Here is a 5,765-nt window from a genome sequence, read left to right as displayed (position 1 = left end):
ATCCTTAGAGTGCATCTCTCCTGCTCTTATCCAGTGGTTATTGCTGCCAGCCCTCCTTCCTCTAGTGGCAGAGACATCTCCATTTTCACTCTCTGCTAGATGGTTTCACCTCTTTCCCTCCCGTTTTTCTCTTTCAATCTACCTGTTTCTCTCTTACTTTCTTTCTGTCCTATCTTTTTTGTCTCCCTCATTTCTTTTCTGCCCCACATTCTATCCCTCTTCCTCTCTTATCCCTCTTAATCCCCCTTAATTTTGCTTTTCCATCTATTCCATGTTATTTGACACAAATAAAAATCTTATCTGCTAAGTGGATTTGAAAAAATAGGTAGAAAATAGGGTAGGTGAAAAAACAAAAACCAAGTAAAATGCTACTCTAATATCTCCTTTGCAGTAAGTAGATTTAAAACAAACAAACAAAGAAGTAAAAGCTGTGTGTCACACTATAGCAAATAACCAGTACTGTGCCAAAAATTGATAAGAAATCACTATTACTGAAGTAGCTGTTTATGCTTATGGAGTTTTGAGATGACCATGGACAAAATTAATAGTGATGTGTGTTTTGTCAAAGATAGTTAAATGGAAATGAAGAATTGCAAGTACTGCATGTCTGGGGAATCTATCTTATTAGCATATCTCTCTTCATCTTGAATTCAGTTTCCATTTACAATTCCCACTAACTTTAGATGCCAACAATGTGATTTTTTAGTAACTTAATTTTTTCTCCACTGATTCAGGAATCTATTTTCTAAAATATTCTAGGACAGATTGTTATACTCTTATTTGCCTTGGGCAGCACTTTTTTCCATGAGTGATCATGCATTCACAGGATGTACTCCATTGTGACTAAAAATAACTCCAGATACTACTCACTGTGATTAAAAATAATAGAATGTGCCTCTTATTTTATTAGATGTAAAGTCTATAGTTAAAACAGCACAGTTATAGCATGGCAACTGCTACGCTAAAACAGGCAAACACATTCAATAGTTTTCTTAGCCCCCTTTTATCCTTCAAAGGTAGAAAAAGTTGCATCAATCTATAATTTGCATTAACTAAAAATATGTAGTCTAGCTCTGTATGTACTAGAAATGACAAATCATAATAATATGAAATGGTTGCCTCCCAAGCTTGTTATTATCAGAGACAACATAATTATAAAAAAAGACTCCCCTTACTAATTTATATAGAGTGTGAAGTTTGAGAATTGACACATTAAAATATAACAGTCACACCTATGGGAAATAATGTAACTTAATACATTTAAAACTTAATGAGATTGGCATGTTCTGCCCGTAGTAATATTGTACATGATATTTCCTTGAAAACTGTATGGCCCTTAGTAAAAAGGGGACATTTAACTGAATAAACGTTTGCATAGTGTTTGACTCATGCAGAGACAAAATTGTTCTCACAATTAAAGTCTGGGAAAACATCCTAAAACCCCTTCAGCTCAAGTGTCTGAGGATATCCAGGGCATGCTCAGTAAATGATACGTGGCTGCTAACCACAGAAGCTCAGCAGTTTTTTTCAAATCCGCTTACATAGGGTCAAAATAGAAAGCATTGTCAATGCAATATGACCTTCCATTGAAGAGACATCACTTCTTACCTAAACAGTGGTTTTACATTTTTAGGCCTTAGTTTGTTTTGATATATTTGATCTCATGGCATTTTTTCATTACAGACAGAGTCCGGGAAACTGTGATCTCCTGATTTCATGTGTCTGTTTGTGCCCAGAGTGGACATTTACCAGCAGCTGGTAGCTTGAAGATATAGGATCTATTCTTTTCTTTCCCATTTGTCTGGAGAGCTGTAAATGTCAGAGCTGTCTAAGTGCCCCTCAAACAAAACGAGTTCGTAAATCAGCAAATGTGGCACAGCACACACTCATGATGTGCATGTTAAGCTACTGTACTTCATTCAGTTCTATACCCAATGGCTCCGTGAGAAAAGAGAGCTTGCTGAGGCACCAAGATGCCTCAATCATCTTGTTTTTTTTCACATGGCTACTGTTTTCTTCAGATCCGCATCGGAAGTGCTTAGCATTCAACTCTAGTAGGTAGACTGAATGAAAAGACTATTTTCTCCTCACCAACAAAATATAATGGGACCACTTACAATGAACTTGGGTTACACGTAGTAAAGTTCTATTTATGTGACCAAAACTTAGTTTTGAACCTCCCCTGTGGCAAAAACAGCTTTTCTGGATTTTCCCCAGTGTAGCTAAGATTAGAATTTAGCCAGATGAGAGTTTTATTTGAGGTAAGAATGAAAAAGGAACTGTATGAGATCTTCAGGGTCTTCATACCGTAGTGAAATAGTGAAAAGAATGGTATTGTTAGAGAACCAGGAATGGGATTAATTGGCAATTATTGCCATTTTCAAAAAGCCCCTGATTATGTGGGGTTTAGGAGAAGGATAATTCTCTCTCCTGTTACTGCATAGTTTTTCTCCATTTTATCTGCTCTCTTCTCTTCATAGTAGTAATTCCACAGTAGTACTGCCCTTGGTAAAACTCCCCAGGCAATGACTGATTGGGTGTTTCCTCTAGCTGTAGCTTGTCTAAAGTTGTCTACTGCAAATTTTCCAGGAAGCTGGCAATTCTGACACAGCCCTGTAATCTATTCCCTTGAAAACTATAAGGTCCTTGTTAACTAGTGAGACGGAATAAGACAAACATTTGTGTTGTGTCTGTGCGACTCCCATGGAGATAAAACTGTTCTTTCAGTTCAAATACTGGAAGATGTCACTAACCCTCTTATGTTCCAATGTTGGGGATAATTAGTGTTTTTAGGAAAGGAGCATATGTATGACCTAATACACATATCTGGAGTATGTCATAATTTCTCACTGAAAGATAAGGAAGACACAGCCCTGGACAGTTAAGATGTTCAAAAAAGGAAGGACAGCATCAAAAATAAAAAATGGATTTTAAAGAAAAAAAGAGGCAATGTTTTTTTTAACTTGAATGCCCTCCAGGTAGGCACCTGGCTGCAATTTTCAAAGGAGCTAAAGGAGTGAGGCATCCAGATCTTACTGAAAGGGCCTAAAATCCATACTTTGGCATTTAAGTGAGTGAATGGATTTCAGAGGTGCTGAGTAATCACAGGGGACTGGGGGGAGATGCAGTCATTTATATTTATGAGCCTGATTTTAAGACTAGAAGGTTGAAAAATGTTGTTCATGTGCCGTGCGTGCACGTGTGTGTGCGTGTGTACGCTGCATACACGATTTACATCAGAGCTGCCTGACTTGCAGGTGGCACAGGCCATTGTAGCAGGGCTACATGCCCTGAGGGCCACATTAGTATGTGTGTGCAGGCAGCCCCCAGCTCAGCTCCCATGCTGCACTGCACAGTAGGCTTCCCTAGTGCTGTGGGCTATCCTGCCCCACCTTCTTGGGCAGAAGCAGGAAGCAAAAGCTAAGCTGGGGACGGAGGAGCCTAGAAACCCTCACTGGAGCAGCAACTGGAGTGTTTGGGCAAATGGTGGCTGGGTAGCAGCCTGTGTGTCACACATTAACCCCTCCAAGGCTGTACACAAAAGGTATCTGAAAATAGCAAGAAATGCAGTGCTGGTGCTTCGTAGCTCAGGGGCTGGGTGTTGCTGTTGGGAAGCAAAATAGCCTGGGTTCAGGGGTTGCACACATTGCCTTCCTGCTTGGCAGAATGCCTTCGGGGCTTGCTTCTAGAGGTTTGTAGGTGCCCCAATACCTCAGGACCAACAATGTACGTAGTCCAAGAAAGAAGGATGTGCAGCTTTGGAGTTCACTAGCTTAAGGAGGGGTATTTTCTTGGGGAGACAAAGGGGCAAGACATAGACACAGCTTTAAATGTTTTTCTACATACCTTGATGTACCAGTGCAGCTCGTGAATGCTACTCCCCTCAACCCAAGTGTTGCTCAGATAGGCTTCTGAGCCCATCAGAACAGTGCATACCTGGGTGCCAGGTTGGAGGGCTGGCTTTCCATCCCAAATCCCCTTTGGCCTGACCCATTTCCCTGTAAGACTGCTAGTTTAATGAGAGGTAGAGCATAAGGAAGCCCTAAGGCCCTGCTGCTATAATCCAGTAGTAAGCTTTTTTGTTACTCCACCCCAAAATCCTGGGTTCAAGTCCTCTGGCTGCCTTGGCTTGGGGCTCTTTCTGCTGCACATTTTATTTTGGGGAGGCTGTAACCCCCTGGGCCATTTCACAGGAGGAGTCTGGGAATGAAGGGTGTGTAGACATGGTGCTTGGTAGCTCAGTGGCTAGGAGGGTCACAGACACGAGGTCAAGGCTGCCTTCATCCACTTTGTGCTGAGCAGAGGGCTCTTTGCTGAATGTGTTCCTCTTTTTTTTTTTCAGTCTGGGGGCTGCTGAGGCTATGCTACGGAAGAAGCCCAAGAGAGAACAGTGTGCAGCCTTGGTGCTCAATAGCTCAGGGCCTGGGATTTGTGGGTAGGAGATGAATGGCTTGAGGTCAAGTCTACCCATATTCCCTTTCCTTCTTATGGAGCAGAGGTGCTTGCTTTGCTTTATGGAAGCCTTGCCTCCAGAGCTGTAGGAATTGTAATGTTGCAAAAGGTTGATATAAGATGGCCTTCGTTCTCTGAGTTACCAGCCTCACTATGTACCTCCCTTTAAATGCTAAGGGATGCTGCCTATATTAGTAATTCATCTTTCATAATTGTACTCCTGCTGGGGAAATCTGATGTAAGCTACACCACTTCATTTTCTAGTGGCTCCTGTTGTCTGCTCAGATTATATTGATGTGCCATTTCTGATGGTTCATCATAGGGATTTACATAACTCAGAGTATTCAACCATGACTTAAAACATCCTCCCACTTTCTTGTGAGATTGATTGTTTCTCTGATTACTTCATTTGTGTGTGCTTGCTGCAGTAAAACATGAAGAACTGACCTGAGACCCTCAAATAACCAACGTAAGGTAGCAACTTCCACGTGCTGCCTGGACTAGATTCAGCCTGACAAATCAGCATTGAAAGTCTTTAATCCAGGACCAATTGCTAAACCTCCCTGCCTTCGTGGGATTCAATCATTTTGAGGAAAACTAGATAGTTAGACTTTATAATGTGCATGTGGATAATTTGTCTGTAAGTTTGGGGTGGGGGTGAACAAAAAGAAGAATTTCCCAGCTAGGGAATCTTTACATTTGCTTATTGCTTTTGAGGAAACAAGAACTGATCTTCGCCAACAGCCTCACAATTTGGCCCTTTTCCTGCCACTCCTTTACTCTTGTTTTTTGAAGGGGCAAGAATAGACTCCAAATTTCAGTCTGGTGTATTGTCATTGGCAATATAACAGATGCCATCTAAAAATACAGTCTCCAAAACCTATGAACTTGGTGGGGATTGTTTGAAATCTGAATCTTGTATCCTGAGACCATAAATGGTAGGAAACTATATCACAAGACCAATATTCTCTGGTCTTTTTTGTTAATAATGTCAGATCCAAAAGGCCAGTGCAGAATTCGGTGACATATTTCTGAGGAACTATAATTATTCGACTTTTCAAGTACCCTCTTGAAAACTTGTTAAAATTGGAAAGACCTATTCCATTTTAGATTTAAATAAGAGAATCATATTAGCAATAATGTCATAGCAATGCTGAAGTGTTGATCTGAGCTGAATGTATGCACACAGCCCGTTTCACTTACACCTTACTGCTGGTATTTTTACAAGCGATTCATTTAACTCTCTATGGAAATCCTTCAACACTCAAAGATATGTCTAGATGCCTGCTATTAGATAGCAAAGTGAAATCTGA

This window comes from Gavialis gangeticus, unplaced genomic scaffold (genome assembly GCF_001723915.1).
Source record: "Gavialis gangeticus isolate Ggan-Ray unplaced genomic scaffold, GavGan_comp1, whole genome shotgun sequence".
NCBI classification, from domain to species: Eukaryota; Metazoa; Chordata; order Crocodylia; family Gavialidae; genus Gavialis; species Gavialis gangeticus.
The sequence above is the reverse complement of the archived record's forward strand: the minus strand, read 5'-3'. Positions refer to the sequence as shown.